Source organism: Sander lucioperca, chromosome 18 (assembly GCF_008315115.2).
Source record: "Sander lucioperca isolate FBNREF2018 chromosome 18, SLUC_FBN_1.2, whole genome shotgun sequence".
In the NCBI taxonomy this organism is placed as follows: Eukaryota; Metazoa; Chordata; class Actinopteri; order Perciformes; family Percidae; genus Sander; species Sander lucioperca.
Genome location: NC_050190.1, coordinates 27,112,486 through 27,129,979, shown reverse-complemented (window position 1 = coordinate 27,129,979; position 17,494 = coordinate 27,112,486).

Here is a 17,494-nt window from a genome sequence, read left to right as displayed (position 1 = left end):
ATAAGATGGCCGTTTCGATACTCATGGACAATCATGGGCTCAGGTGCACAGCGGCTCCACTCCACTGTGAAGTCTGTGGGCAGCGGGGTTGCAGTTTGGAAAGGAAGCACGACATGACGAGCCCCTTCTTTCACCTCCACCCAGGAGACTAAGAGAACAACAAACCACAACATCAGCTGCACAAACACAAAAAACTGAGCTAGAGATCTTCACAGGTCCCCTAAAATAACGCATTCTCATGAACGGGTTTGTATGGTATCCTATGAAATTAGAAGACCGCTGGCAGGTCACATGACAATTAAGTTTAGCGGTCTTTATAGTTAAAGGCAGGGTTGGTAAGGTTGAGAAGCTAGCAAGATTTGAAAGTTGCAGTCTTTCCTTACTTTTTAGCAGTGCCGGTGGGTGCAGGTGTGGCACATTTTGCAGAGTTTTCTCCTCCACTTTCCAGCTGACTTGAAGATATTCGGGCGCAACACGGGGTGCACTGAACTCTGGCTCATACACGAGGTGTAGAGTACGCGCAGCAGAGCTCTGAGGCAACCGACCAATCAAAAAGTTCGACCCAAACATTTCAAATGGTCAGAGTTTTTACAGGATTACAGCAGCTACAGGTGACGGATCTTTTTCGCTTCTTTTTCAGAGCCCATAAGTTATTTATAGCTGTTAGGGTGTAAAGACCATTTGAAATAATATATTAAAAAGTGTATATTAGAAAATGTTACCAACCCTACCTTTAAGTTAAGCTGACAAAAGGTGATCGTCATGCAGCAGTTAAGTGACCAAAACAACTTAGAGAAGATCATGGTTTGGATTCAAACACTCCCACATGAACACCTGTTTCCTGGTGAAAGTCTTGTGTTTTCTCCTTAACTTCTTCAGGACATGATCACCTGTTTCCTGGTGAAAGTCTTGTGTTTTCTCCTTAACTTCTTCAGGACATGAACACCTGTTTCCTGGGTGAAAGTCTCGTGTTTTAGGAGCCAAACATCCCCCCCGACCTCCTCCCTATGAGGATCTTTACCCTCTTATACAGCAGCAGTCAATGTGCTGCTGACAGTAATAATTATGTGGAATAGATACCAATTACAGTGCATTTACATAGCTGTGTATGAATGGTTCATAAGAACAGTCTGCGTGCCTATATGTCAATGTGTAAAACATACCTAGGATGGTGTTGTAGAGAAACAATAGTGAGAGACAACATGCCAGGAGAGCAGCCATGCAAACAGCCAGGGAAACAGCAGGCAGTAGAAATCTAGTAAAAAAAGTTGGCAGTTCTGTGGACGGCATAAACAACAACATGATCTTAACATGATCCTAAAATAATCTTTTTAAACATAAACATATACATAAACAATTTTATGACACATTTTCATGGATGAATAGTGAGAACTGGATATCATGTTCAACTTCTCAATGCTAAATCGGGATAGGGATTGAAAACGTTTTCGGTTTTTAAGATTGAGTTTATTTTCATTATATTTTATATTACTGGGGATATATTGACATCTGTACTGTATGTCTCCCATTGTTGGGGACCCTTGATTTGCAGTAAGAGCAGCCCATAGGATTGTTAGGGGTTGTTCCTCACCTTTGACCCGAAGAAGCACAATTTTCGTACTCATCATAAATGAATAAATATAGACGTTGCAGATGTAGAGGCCGCTGTCCGAGTGACGGGGATCTTTCAGAGTGAGGCTCAGGTTTCTAGTTTTCAGAGCGTCCTGTGACATTGATGTTCGGCATCTATAATGCGGGTTTGGAACATAAGGCTCATCTTTGTGTTGATGCTGGTGGACGGTCCACTGATTGAGATCAAAGGTGCTCCACACCACTTTGGTGACCTCAGGTAACCATGATACCTGGCAGGGCAGCACGACAGACTCCTCCCCCTCATACACCTCAACACTTGAGAAGTGATAGGAAACTGGGAGGACACACACACACACACACACACACACACACACACACACACACACACACACACAAAGGTGTATTAAATATTGTTTGTATTTTTTTTTGTACCTTTTGATTAGTGGAAGAGCGCTCTACCTTCTGAGCCACAGCCATGCACATACACGTTTACCTACATATACACAAACTAAAGTAAACAAAAGCTAGATAAATATTTAAATGCTCTGACTCGACTTTGTGATATCACTCACACCTTCAGGAAGAGTAGTAGAGTAGAAATACTCTACAAAATCGTAAAAACTATGTAAAAAAACTGCATTTAACATTCAATAAGTGTTCATATGAAACATGAGAACTGATCTGTATCTGTTGTTATTATCTTAGTGTATGAACACAATACAGACAAACTAAATTAATTTTGCTCAGGTCAGAACTATACACACAGACAGTACAATACATCAATAAAAAATAGACACTGAGGAAAATTATCTTACCGAATATGTACAAAATCATAGACGCCACAAACACCACAACTACTGACGCCACTCTAGATGCGTCCATCTTCACCAAGAAGAATAAAAGCCAAAACTCTCTTGGCTCTCTTCCTCTTCCAGACCAGAACTTCTTCACTATTCTCCTCCCAATAAACCGTTCCCAAAGCAAATGTTACGTCAGTTCAAAGTTCATTTAAATGCCTCGAGACAAACGTGTGAGCCAGCAGGTGGAGGCGGGACCTGTTGCTAGGTGATAACAATAAAGTTTTAGTTTCAGTAAATATTCAGCCCAGGACTTCATCTAATAATGTTACAGAGAATCAGTCTCAGGAAACGTGTTACTGCAACATGTACTTTTACTACATCAAACTGAGAATATTTGTGGAGTATTTGGAGGAAAAAAAAGTTGTAATATTTTAGAAAAATTTGAAATATTTTTCAAAAAAGTTGAAAATATTTTAGAAAAAAATTGAAATATTTTTGAATTTTTTTCAAAATATTTTTGAAAAAAATGGAAATATTTTAGAAAAAAATGTAATATGAGGAAAAGTTGTAATATTGAAAATAAATGTTTAAATACTTTAGGAAAAAGTTTGAATATTTTAGAGAGATATTGGCTGATGATACTTTCACTTCAGTATAAATTAATAAAGAAATGTTCATCCAAAATGTTTCAGAGAGCACATTGATGGGGAAACGAATATTTCTGACTCACGGTGTAGAAGTTGGTTCATTGTTTTGAAGTATTTAAAACAAATAAATGGCGACATCTGCTGGGAAACTCTCGGAGTTACATTTGAGAGGATGGATTAAATCCCAGCAAGAAGAGAGGCTGTTACAGGGACAAAGATGTGATGGAATTCAAAAATATCTGTTTAATCTATAAAATCAGACATGGTTTAGCACCTCCTCCACAATGTGATTTTATACATTTTAGATCCAGTGAGGTTAGGGTAACTAGAGGGGCAGTGAGGGAAGACTGCATCATCCCCCGGAGAAAGACAGCTTTTGGTCAGGCTGTCTTCTCCGTAAGAGCAGCTCAGCAATGAAACACAGAGCCGGCAACCATTAGAGAGTCTTTGTTATTCTTTTCATTCAAAAAGAATGCAAAAAAATGGCTTGTAGAGAGCCAAACTTGTGGGCACTAATGCTTTCTGTGTGCATTTAAATGTTAGTAGTATTTTACATGAATTGTATTTATTAACCACAATGTGTTGTATGTAATTTTATTGTGTGATTTTATACCTGTCATTATCTTTAAAGGCTGCCTGTTTTACATCTGGCTGGGGGACTACTGATGAAAATTAGCACTTTTGAGCTAACTCGGGCACATTTACATTGTTTTAATGTTGATTAATGTTCACTGTCCCCTTTCAAATAAAGAAATAAATCAAATAAAATAAATGGAAATAAACTCGACATTTTGAATTCTTATAAATATAAAAGAACGTTGTCTATCCTGCCATCGGGAGCAATTCAGGGTTCAGGTTCAGGACATTCAGACATGGAACTGCAGGGGCCAGGGATCGAACCACCAACCTTCTAGTTGGTAGGTAACCGCTGTACCACCTGAGCCACCGTCTGTCGAAATGTTTCAGAGAGCACATTGATGAGGAAATTAAGCTTTCTGAGGCATGGTGTTGAAGTTGGTTTATTGTTTTGAAGTATTTGATATATTTGAATAAATGGCGACATCTGCTGGGAAACTCTCAGAGTTACATTTGAGAGGATGGATTAAATCCAAGCAAGAAGAGAGGCTGATGATGTAATGGAAATAAAGTTGATATGATTGATATGTTAAACTGAAAACAGTGTGACAAACGGTTAAATGTGACAAAAGTTAAAATGGTTCCAGAGGAGCTGCCCATTAACTGTGTTCAGGTCGTCTGTTTTCATCTTCAGTCCAGTCTTCTTAAAAACCAGGACCACCAGCCCTCTACAAACAGAAGACAGGAAACAGTCAGCCACAGCTGGAGTCTGATGGACACAACACATCTTTAACAATCTGTAACTTTCAGACAGTGGAGACTTATCTGTTTTCTTAAGATAGAAAGTTTCTGTAATGTGCCCTACATACTCAAATGTATGTGCACAAGCACATAAAAAGTGAATTGTTTACAATATTTCCTCGAATTTTCCTTGACATGTTGAATTGACTGAACATTTAGGTAAAGAGGTGTGACGTGCAGAGAATAATCAGCATTACTGCAGCAGTGATTCTGATCACCAGTACTGACCTTTGAACTCGAGACGCACTACTTTCTGCGTGTGGATGTTTCTGTTCTTGTGGACGGTGCAGATGTAGGTGCCGCTGTCCCTGAAGCAGAGGTCCTTCAGGGTCAGACTGAAGTCCCTATCCCTCAGTGGATCTTCCTCCAGGTTTGTGCGGTGGCTGTAAAACTCGTTCTGTCTTACAGGATGGTTGTTGTCCCTCCGATACTCGTGGACCTTCATGGGCTCGGGGGCACAGCGGCTCCACTCCACCGTGAAGTCTGAAGGCGACGGGACTAAGGTCAAGAAAGGCAGCTTGACAAACTGCGCTCCTTCTTTAACCTCCACCCGGGAGACTGAGGACAACAAACCACAACATCAGCTGCACCAACTGTGCTACAAATCGTCACAGGTCTTGTGGCGACATGTGAATGTGTAAAACATACCTGGGATGGTGTACTTTGAAAGATATCCTGCTAGACCCACAACCAGAACAAGAGCCAGATGAAGTTTAATAGGAGTTTCTGTGGGCGGCATAAACAACATCATCAAAATGTAAAAAAACATTCAACAAACTAAATCAAAGTGGTCATATGAGACATGAAATGATGTCTGTATCTGATATTATCTTACTCTATAAACACAATAATACACAGATCAGAACACAAATGGTTTAGTTTAGTTTTTTGCAGCCTTGAGATTTCTTAATTTTAAAGAGAAACTTTGGTTTTAGCTGCTGATAGGAGTCATTATTGTCACCAAAGGGAATTCATTTAGCTCATGTGAGGGACATGCTGACAGACAAATACAATGCATACATAAAAATAGACACCAAGGGAGGTTATCTTACCTTCTATGAAGATTAATGCAAACACCAAAGCCACCACAAACACCCAAAACACCACAAGCTCCTTCATCTTCACCAAAAAACTAAACCAGTACCTCATATTCTCTACTTCTTCAGAGCCAGCAGTTCTTCGAATAAACTGACCACAAAGGAAATGTTACTTTAAGTTTCGATTGCTGGGAAATGCCTCAATGGAAAAACTATCAGAGGGATGTAACCCATCATTTAATAAATGGAGACATCTGCTGGAAACTCTCGGTGTTACATTTGAGAGGATGCAAGAAGAGAGTTACAGGAACAACGATGTGATGGAAACAAACTCAACAGGTTGAGTTCTCATAAATATAAAAGAATGTTGTGTAGTATCTGAAGAGCTTATAAGGTTAAAGTGTGTATAAAGCTCAAATGTGCTAAGACATCATGAGCACTGTTAGCGACCTAAGATTGATGATTTCCCTCTCAGTGGAGTGATGTGTTGAAGAGGATGTTCTATGTGATTCTGTGATTGGTGGCTGAGTGGGATCAATGAATGTATGTGTAGTGTTGGAGCCCCCCAAAGAGACTCTGACCTCAAAGGGACTCAGACCTTTACTTGCCAACTCACATCTATTTACTTGATCTAACATGTTACCTAAACGTACCCCTTATAAACCATGTTGTTGCTGCAGCAAGACAGAGTAGCCATATTGACTGAGGATCTCTCCAGACCTACCACGGAGTCTGTTAATTGATGCTGAATCTTTGATGTAATAAACCTTTTATTACCAAGATCAGTGTCGGCGAATTCTTCTTCCAGCATACAGCACCGCAGCAACGAAACTAAAGATACCACAGTTTAGAGGGCTGCATTGGGATTGGGTCCCGCCCAACGCAAATCTCGCAGGAGCGGGCGGTTTTAACTTTGCTGCGGGCGGGAGCGGGCGGCTAAAAAAACCACTGCGGGATCGGGATGTAGCCTGGAACCCCCCCACGCCAGCAGAAACCATAGATATACATATATACTGACTGAGTATATATACATATATACTGACTGAGTATATATACATATATACTGACTGAGTATATACTGTATAGGCCATCTATGAGCAGACACCAGCGTGTCTGAGCCTCCCAGGACGGGGGAGCTCCGAGCCAAGGCTCTCCGAGCCAAGTTTTTGCGTGTGTTTTTTTTTTTCTCAACGTTTTGGTCACTTATTTCAAAATTGATATCGCTTTATCTGAAATTTCGTTGTTTTTCTGATGTTTTGTCACTTTTTCACTGTTTTGGGCGGGTTTTTTTTTATGTTTTGGACGCTTTTTCCGAAGTTTTTGACATTTTGTCCTGGTTTTTTTTCATTGTTTTTGTTGCTTTTTCAAACGTTTTGTCGTATTTTTATTTATTTATTTTTTTTACATTTTTGGCGCTTATTTTGACATCCCATATTTTCTAATATAAAAAAACGTTGAAAACAGGACAACATAAGGGTCAAGACAGAGCAGACTTTTCTGTTTCTGTTCTTCAGCTTCATTCAGACATTTACAGAAACGTGCTCTCTGTACTTGGTAATGGATGACATATTTCTAAAAGTAACTTGGCCAACACTGAGGATGATATGAACTGTGAGCATGTGCTGCAGTCTGTAACTAACAGTAATCAGAATCAGAATCAGAAACTTAATAATTATGGAAACTCAGAAACATACATTTATTCCAATTATTTGATGATCAACCAAAAGCTTTAAAACAGACAAATGAGAGAAGTTAGAATGATTCGGAGGAGCTGCACATCAACTATGATCACGTTGTTGTTGTGTTTTATTCTTCTGTCCTTTCTTCTTTAAAACCATCCACTGCTCTCTGCAAACAGAAGACATGCAACAGTGAGCCACAGCACGGATCCTGCTGAACACATCTGTCTACAGAGATAGACCTTTTTATTCAGACATGAGAGACTGACATGTTGAATTGACAGAACATAAATGTAAAGATGTGTGTGTCATGTGCGGAGAATAACCAGCTGTACAAACAACATTTCTGCAGCAGTGATACTGATCTACAACACTGACCTTTGACTCGGAGACTAACTACTTTCTGCTTGTGGATGTTTCTGTTCTTGTGGACGGTGCAGATGTAGGTGCCGCTGTCCCTGAAGCAGGGGTCCTTCAGGGTCAGACTGAAGTCCCTATCCCTCAGTGGATCTTCCTCCAGGTTTGTGCGGTTGGTGTAAAACTCGTCCTGTTTTACAGGAACGTTGTTGTCCCTCCGATACTCGTGGACCTTCATGGGCTCGGGGGCACAGCGGCTCCACTCCACCGTGAAGTCTGAAGGCGACGGGACTAAGGTCAAGGAAGGCAGCTTGACAAACTGCGCTCCTTCTTTAACCTCCACCCAGGAGACTGAGGACAACAAACCACAACATCAGCTGCACCAACTGTGCTACAAATCGTCACAGGCAGTGACGGACTGGCCATCTGGAATTTGGGCAATTGCAAGAAGGGCCGCACCTCTATGGGCCACTACTGATAATTAGAGATGCACCGATAGACCGGCCGGTGACCAGAATTGGCCGGTTTTCACGTGCTCGGCCATGACCGGCGACCGGCAGGTCAGTCTGACATATGGTGATTTCATGCTGGTCAACGCTACGATTAACTGACAACATAAGTTCTACCAGTTACAGTTCTCAAGGACGCACGCACACACGGACGCCACAGCACGGACGCCACGGAACGTTCTCTTTCTCCTTTCTCTCAACTTTTCCGCCGTGTGTGGCGCGTACCCGCTCGCGGTGAGGTGTCGGCGCTATTCTCCACATGTAGGAACCTGGTGAATTAACCTGCAACATGTCAGCTGTTTGGGAATTCTTCAGCGTGTGTGCAGAAGATAACAAGTTTACAATATGCAACACCTGCAAGGAGAAAGTAGGGCGTGGAGGGACGACACCAAAAACCTAAATCACATTTCTTTAGTTGATATTGATGTGAAAAGAAGGAAATGGTTCTAACATTGCTCTTTAGATGTGTGTGAATGTCCCCCACCAGGAGTAATTTATATAGTTCTATTTTATAGTGATCCATTATCTGTTCAACACATGTTCTATTAAAGAAAAGATAGAAAATAATGTGTGTGCTGTAAAGTGGTTAGAAAAATGAAATCAGAATCGGCTAAAATCTGTATCAGCTGGTCTAACTCAAAGAAAATCAGAAATCAGAATCAGCCTAGAAAGTTTTAATCGGTGCATCTCTACTGATAATATGTCTTTGGTTAATTTTGATGTTATTTTATGCATGAAGCCACAAATATTTCTAGATTTTACTGCGGTGAGGTGCGTGGAAAGATTCACTCAAAAGGCAGAGTTACTAATTTCCAAGCTATGTTACTGACAAAAATAGGGCCGGTGTGTTGCCAATGCCAGGGCCGTTTTTTGATGCCAGTCCGTCACTGGTCACAGGTCTTGTGGCGACATGTGAACGTGTAAAACATACCTGGGATGGTGTACTTTGAAAGATATCCTGCCTGAACCACAACCAGAACAAGAGCCAGAACAAGTTTAATAAGGGTTTCTGTGGACAACATCAAAATGTAAAGAAACTATATTCAACAAACTAAATCAAAGTGGTCATATGAGACATGAAATGATGTCTGTATCTGATATTATCTTACTCTATAAACACAATAATACACAGATCAGAACACAAATGGTTTAGTTTAGTTTTTTGCAGCCTTGAAAGTTCTTAATTTTAAAGAGAAACTTTGGTTTTAGCTGCTGATAGGAGTCATTATTGTCACCAAAGGGAATTCATTTAGCTCATGTGAGGGACATGCTGACAGACAAATACAATGCATACATAAAAATAGACACCAAGGGAGGTTATCTTACCTTCTATGAAAAATAGACACCAAGGGAGGTTATCTTACCTTCTATGAAGATTAATGCAAACACCAAAGCCACCACAAACACCCAAAACACCACAAGCTCCTTCATCTTCACCAAAAACCTAAACCAGTAACTCATATTCTCTACTTCTTCAGAGCCAGCAGTTCTTCGAATAAACTGACCACAAAGGAAATGTTACTTTAAGTTTCAATTGCTGGGAAATGCCTCAATGGAAAAACTATCAGAGGAATGTAACCCATCATTTAATAAATGGAGACATCTGCTGGAAACTCTCGGTGTTACATTTGAGAGGATGCAAGAAGAGAGTTACAGGAACAACGATGTGATGGAAACAAACTCAACAGGTTGAGTTCTCATAAATATAAAAGAATATTGTAGATAGATTTCCTCAAAGACTGCCGGCTACCTGGAACCAAGAGAGAGTCACAGTCACCAACTGGTTACAGATCCGGGTTCGGACACATATTTAGAAATGATGGTCGGGTTTGGGCTGGGCTCGGTCACATCAGCGTGATAAGGCATTTGTTGTAAAATGGTGCTGCAGCTCCTTTAAGAGAGCTCAGAGTGTGTGTAAAGTGGACAGAAGAGAGATGGAGGAAGAGGAAGCAGACGTGTAGATGTGACCGGAGCAGAGTTGGTGTTTGAAGACTGTTGAAGTTTAAGTTTTGTACACAGTGTGTGTGTGTGTGTGTGTGTGTGTGTGTGTGTGTGGTGTCCGAGATAAACTCCAGACTGAAAACCAAGTTCATTCATCGTCTCACCAGAAACGGGATTTTAACCCCGACGTTATATACCGTCGGCCCTGGAGGTAACCAGTCTCTCCTGGTTTTCTGACCACGGTCGGAATCGAAGCGATCAGGAAAGGTTAACACGTTGAACATTTAAAGCAGCCATATTCTGCTCATTTTCAGGTTCATAATTGTATTTTAAGGTTGTACCAGAATAGGTTTACATGGTTTAATTTTCTAAAAACACCATATTATTGTTGTACTGCACCGCTCTCTCTCACTGCTGCAGATCCTCTTTTCAGCTGGTCTCTGTTTTAGCTACAGAGTGAGACCTCTTTTCTTCTTCTTCTTCTGGACTATCTTTGATTGCACTGCACATGCCCAGTAGCTCAGATGTAGATCATGTCAGCTAGCTAGCTCCATAGACAGTAAAAGAAAGGCTGTTTCTACAACTTCAGTCAGTTACAAGGCAGGATTAGCTGGGAGACTTCTAAATGAGGGCGCACATGGAAGTAGTTCTTTTGGAGATTATGGTGAACTTGTGTGTGTTGTAGCAGTGCTTTGCTATTGAGAACGAGGTAGCATGCTAGCGTTAGCATGCTAACGCTACGAGCTAATGGTTGCGGTTAGCCTGCTCGTTTCGGCTTGTGACGTCACAAGCCGTGCCGATGTTGACCAGCTCACCCAGAGACTGAAGGCAGGACACATTCAGAAACCGTATCTCACTCTAAACACCATGGATGGATTTTTATCAAAGTTTGTATGTGTGTGGAAGCACCAGAGACACAACATAACACCCCAAATCCCAGAAAAAGTGATTTTTTCATAATATGGGCACTTTAAATTAAACAGCTGATTAACGTGAGCTTGTTCCCCGTGTGAGCTGATGACCTCATCTGTTGACATTTCTGAATGTCTTCCAGTTGCTTAATAAAAGCTTTCACACAAACAAACGTACATGTGTCATTAGTATGAGGAAAAAAAACAAGATTTTAACTGTGTCGGGCTCGGACATAAATATCATAATGCCTGACGGGCTCGGGCCGGGTTCGGACGGAAAAATTCGTCCCGATCCAGGCTCTACCCCCTAGGGGTACTCTGGAGGACTGCAGGGGGTACGTGAGATTTTTTGCTTTTTTCGAAGTTGTTGTTGCTGTTTTTGAAGTTTGTCACCTTTTTTTGAAGGTTTTGTCATTTGTTTTGACCTATTCTTGCCTTTCTTCCTTACTTTTTTCTACTGTCTTTTTTTCAAAGTTTGTCGCTTATTTTAATTTTTGTCACTTTTGTCGCTGTAGTGTAGCCTTCATTCTTTCTAGAATAGACGAATATCTTTATTGTCACTGTAACAGATACAACGGAATTAAGTGCAGTCCTTGTCAGTGCCAAACATCTAATGAGGTAATATATACCTAAATAAATACATAAATGTAAAAATGCTACTACTGCAAAGATATTATATTACTGCTAAAAACACATGGGAGACTCATACAGGCATCCACATTTAAAAATTGCACATAGCCCTATTGAGGTAGCTCAGTGGTGGGAACTATACTTTAGCAACATTATTCAATGCACTTACGGCTGTTGGATAAAAGCTGTTTTGTAATCAGTTTGTTCTTGATTTCATGGACCTGTATCTCCTTCCTGACGGCAGTAGTTCGAACAGTACGTGACCAGGGTGTGATGTAGGATGGTTTTGGCCTTTTTGAGGCAGCGGGAGCTGTGAAGTTCTTCCAGAGAGGGGAGAGGGCAGTCAATGATTTTCTGTGCTGCCTTTATGACCCTCTGGAGCTTTTTCCTCTGTGCCACAGTGCAGCTTGAAAACCACACACAGAGACAGTATGACATGATGCTCTCAATAGAGCAGCGATAGAAGGACACCAGCAGTTTTTGGGGGGATGTTGTTCCTCCTTACTGGAAATTTTCACTGGATGAGGAACGTCTGCTGACCGGCTCCGCTGCAGAACGGCTGCGTGCTCCGCCGTCAACACCCACCAGGTCTGGATTTGTTGCAGCACGGCTGCGGCCATGACTGACAGCTGTAGTCACGAGGACCCACGAGATCTCACGAATTCACGTAGAACAGAACCACAAAACCAACAACAGTTAGTTTCATCCAGAGGAGTAGAGGGGAAACTACTCTGAGCTGTGTTTTCAAGGTGTAGTGCAGGAAATATGATCCGCAGTGAGCACGCTGGATTTTACTTTGAAAATTAACCAGATTTTTATTTTGTTTCTGTGCTGGACTTCCTGTCCCCACTATCTGCCGTGTGCTGAGTTGCTGCGGAGCTCTCCGGCGTCCGGCAACAATAGAAGCTCTGGTATCTGCTCCGGAGGGCTGGGACCGCCGGAGCTGGGACGGAGTCGGGACGCAGACGTTCTGCAGTCAGTGGAAATACACACACTGACTTTAATGGAAACCTAATGACTCCGGAGACTTTCCGCAACAAATCCAGACCTGGTGGGTGTTGACGGACGGCGGAGCACGGAGCCGTTCCTCAGCGGAGCCGGTCTGCAGACGTTCTGCATCCTGTGGAAATTGCCGGTTAGTGAAGTTGAGTTTGACACCCCTGGTGTAGAGGGTATAGAGCAGGAGACTCAGCACGCAGCCCTGTGGGGAGCCAGTGCTGAGGCTGAGGGCCGTGGATGTATGGGGGCCCACTCTCACCCTCTGAGTGCTGTCAGAACATCCTTCTACTGTGTGTTTTTCTAAGTTTTTGTTACTATTTTTTACCTATTCTTGCCTTCCTTCCTTCTTTCTACCGTCTTTTCCCAAGTTTTTGTCTCCTTTCTTCATCAGCATCTAAATGTTTCCAGGTCCAAGGCTGTTGTTTAGTAAATCTATCGCTGACATCACTGTATTCTTCCTCTTTATAGAGACTTTGTTTTTCTAGCAAAAATGATTCGCCCTGGTTAGGGGGTACATGGCTTAAAGAAACTGTTCAAAGGGGGAACTTTATTGAAAACAGCTTGAGAACCTCATCAGTTAGTCATTAGTTAAAACTTGCTGCCATCTTGTCTGTGTGTGTTTTTGGTGCTCTGTCTGTGTGTCTGTTTCACTATTGTATATTTAAGGCAAATCTGCTGCTTGTTAATGTCCCAGCAATGTTGTTGTCATGCATGTCCACCAAAATGTATGTCTTTGCTATTGTGCCTTGTTTGTTATCTTGTCTGACAGCTCAGCTGTGTGTGTGTTGATCTAAACCAACTGTTCTTGTTTTAATGCTGTCTTATAGCATAAGTATAATCAACTTTTATCATATAGGGCCAAATCTATATGTATAATTGATGACTTAATCGTTTTATCTCAGTTTAGGGTGACCTCCAAGGCCAGCGGATGTAAAATAGCCTCTACTTGTATGTATTATTAGTGTGCATTGTCCCTGATAAATACACCTGAAATAAATAAATGAATAAATTATGAAGACAGTTTGAACAGCTGATCCTCACACAGTCGCACCTTTACTGCTTTATAAAGTGTCTGGATCAACTGACAGATCAGAGAGCAGCTCTGTGTTCAGATGACAGCTGAACTGTGCTGCTGTAAAAGCTTCTCTGATCTGAACAAGATGACGGAGACGCCCCTCGCCTCCAAGAAACCATGTACTCCGCCGGGAATTCACAGAGATCTGTCGACACCACCAGCAGACGTGCTGCTGTTTGAACTCACTGTTCAAAGGAAATAAAAGAAGTGGAAGCTGATTGTTCCCACGTCGGCAGACGCCTTCAACACGGAGTCAAGACTCACTTTGGTTTCTACTGTCAGCATGAGGGTACAACAAGTCCTCCAAACTGTTGGGGTGACCTCCAGCTCACCCAGTAAGAGCGTGCGCCCAATGTAGGATGAGTCTAGCTGAAACTAGGGATGCACTGAATCCAGATTTTTTGGGTTCGGCCGAATCCTGAATCCCCTGGTTGAGATTCTGCTGAATCCTCGTCCCATCCTCAGTCCATGAACACAGTAAACTCATTAATGAAGTAAACAGTGACTGTCCTTCCTTTGCCGTACCTGAAGTTGCTGCATTCTGGCTGCTGTCTGTAGATTCCTTCATCACAACTCGTATTCTTCCGGATGTTTCATACCAGATGTTGTAACAGCGGTGATGTTGTGTATAGTTTAGGGTCCTCGCCACCACCAGACTAATCAGCATTACAGATTGAACATGTAGCTGGACTTGAATGACCTTCTTTTGACTGAAAGTACTGCCAAACTACACTTTTTCTGCTCACCAGTTCCATTTCCACTTCCTCACAGCCTGCTGCATTGAACGCTCCACCTACGTAAACACCTTCCTGTAATCAACGGCGCCGTCATTGCGGCGACCAGCATAGCGCGCGGAGTGCAAGCGTAGGGTTCGGTTCACTGGGAAAAAATTCTAAGGTTAGGCAGAACCCGAACCCCGTCAAAAAGCCCAATATTCAGCAGAATCCTGGATTCGGTGCATCCCTGCTCCGTAGACCAGACCGTCTCATTTCATCACAGAAGTTTAGCTAAAAGCACTGACTAAACAGTTTGAATGATTAGTAAAGTAATGGAGAAACTGTTAGTAGTTAGTGGTTGAATTAGTTAGCTAAAAGTAATGTTTTAAAGTAACATTAATGGATATATGGTTGAAACAGTAGCAGCCTAGAAGTCTTATAGTAGTTAGCAAGCGAGTGTAACATGAGGCCTGTGGGCAGATTAAAATGTTGAAATGAAAATGATGAGATCGGCAACAGGTATTGTGCTTCCTTCTCTCGCTTCTTCCAGACTAAAGACGAGAGTCGGCTACATCCACAATATGCTGTCTCACTGGGGGGCGAGGCCCCCTTGTGGTGGACATTTGGAATACAGCTTACAAAATGAATTTACACCAAATGACAGAAATGAGGCCCTTATAAAGCAATATACATATGCCAACTATTCAAAATATACATAATTAAATCATATAATGTGACCACACACTGCTGGGCGTAAGAAGTAATGACTAAACAGTTTGTATGATAAGCAAAGTAAAGGAGAAACAGATAAAGTAGCTAAAAGTTGAAATAGTTCGCTAAAACTGATGGCTTAGGGCGCCTGGGTAGCTCACCTGGTAGAGTGTGCACCCATATACAGAGGCTCAGTCCTCGACTAGAGCGGAATAAAGGAACATTAATGGATATATGGTTGAAACATTCAACGTCACTCCAAGTAGAAGCAGCCTAGAAGTATCATAGTTAGCAAGAGAGCACAGAAGTTTAGCTGAAAGTAATGAATGGCAGAAATAACTAGCTAAAAGTAATGACTTAAAGGTCCCATCACATGGTGCTCTTTGGATGCTTTTATATAGACCTTAGTGGTCCCTAATACTGTATCTGAAGTCTCTTTATATAGACCTTAGTGGTCCTCTAATACTGTATCTGAAGTCTCTTTATATAGACCTTAGTGGTCCCCTAATACTGTATCTGAAGTCTCTTTATATAGACCTTAGTGGTCCCCTAATACTGTATCTGAAGTCTCTTTATATAGACCTTAGTGGTCCCCTAATACTGTATCTGAAGTCTCTTTATATAGACCTTAGTGGTCCCTAATACTGTATCTGAAGTCTCTTTATATAGACCTTAGTGGTCCTCTAATACTGTATCTGAAGTCTCTTTATATAGACCTTAGTGGTCCTCTAATACTGTATCTGAAGTCTCTTTTATATAGACCTTAGTGGTCCCCTAATACTGTATCTGAAGTCTCTTTATATAGGCCTTAGTGGTCCCCTAATACTGTACGCTGTTAACAGTTTGAGACGATGCGTTCTTCCTGTTTTTGCTCAACAACCCCAGCACAGAGGCTACCTGCAGGGCTCCAAAATAACACCTAGAAATAAAATGTATTAAAACAATCTCCGGACAAGAAAACCTCATAATGCTACAACTATTGCAATACAGTTTTTGCCTATTGCTTGATGCAAATTGTCAATTCGGCAAAGATTTGCGCAATTTAGTGAATTGAAAGAAGTGAATTTAGTGATGAATAAGATGGCGAAAATTGTTAAAATTGTCCCGTTTATGGTCTGTCTATGTACCGGAAACCCGACCATCATTGAATGCCGAAATTATGTGTGTATGATGTAGTTCTACTGGAACATAGGGTCAGTTTCAGCAAATATGACGTTAGTTTTATAAGTCTTACCTACTGCACCTTTAAGATTGAAAGTTCAACCGTATGAATAAATTAGTTCATGATAGATTCAGTAGAAAACACAAAATTAGAAACACATTAAAGTCAGTCTCCAGCCAGCACATAACGGCAGTCTCCTCCTCGGGGCTTTTACAAACCCACTTATATCCACTCCAGAAAACAGACCGTCCTGACTCTGATCTGCTTAACACACTGCAGCACTGCTATTGAAAATCAATTGAGGGATGATGAATGGCTGCCATTAGGCTGCTGCGGCGCTGACTGGATTCAGTAAATAACAGCGAGTGATAAACAAAGACAGCTGCGCTCTGAGAGCGCCGAACACGTTCAGCCAGCGGAGACGTTCATTAGCCGGCAGCATCGTGTCAGAGCTGATGAATGGTCCAGGTCTGAGAAGACCCCGAAGACTATTAATTATACTTCCAATGGTAACTTTATAGAAAAACACAAATCATCCACAGCAGCAGCAGCAGCACGACAAGGGCAGACAACTGAGAGAGTCCTGGACTAGAACCAGGATGACTTAATCTCCAAAAAACTCATTTATTCTCCTGTGGGAGAATTACTTTAAACTTCAAATCACGAGAAATAAAAAAAGATCTGTAAAAACCTCTGCAGAACCAGAGGTGTAGTGGTGTTTGTAGCAGGGTATACTCTGGCTTTTAGACATTAACTGTACGTAAGTTTTTCATAAGTTTTCATGGAGTTTATACTTTTATTTAGCAACAACCAATCTCTACGTCAGAAGTCGTTTGTAAGGTGCAACCTGTTTTAATTTATCGATACATAAATATAAACACTTACATTGTAATTCAGCCTGTTCTCATGAACCATTCGTATATACAGCTCTGAAAAGTAAAGCACTGTAGTTGGTATGTATTCCACGTATGTATTACTGTCAGCAGCACGTTGACTACTGCTATAAGAGTGTAAAGATTCTCGTAGGGGGGAGGCCAGGGGGAAGACTTTCACCAGGAAACAGGTGTTCATGTCCTGAAGAAGTTAAGGAGAAAACTGCTCTACGATATTACCCTCAAGGCTCATCTACGAGTGTCCTAACAAGGTTTTCTCTACAAGATTACCCACAGTGCAGTCCTTCCAGAAAAATCTGGAGTTTTTTTGTGATTGTTTTGGGCAAAAATCCTTGATTATGCGGCACGTTTTCTTAAAAAATGTGATGGAATATGCGGGATATTTATGCAGTTTTATGCGAAGAAATTGCGAGAACTTTTTAAAACTGCGGTTTCATCGTGGCTTCATCGCGGGGTT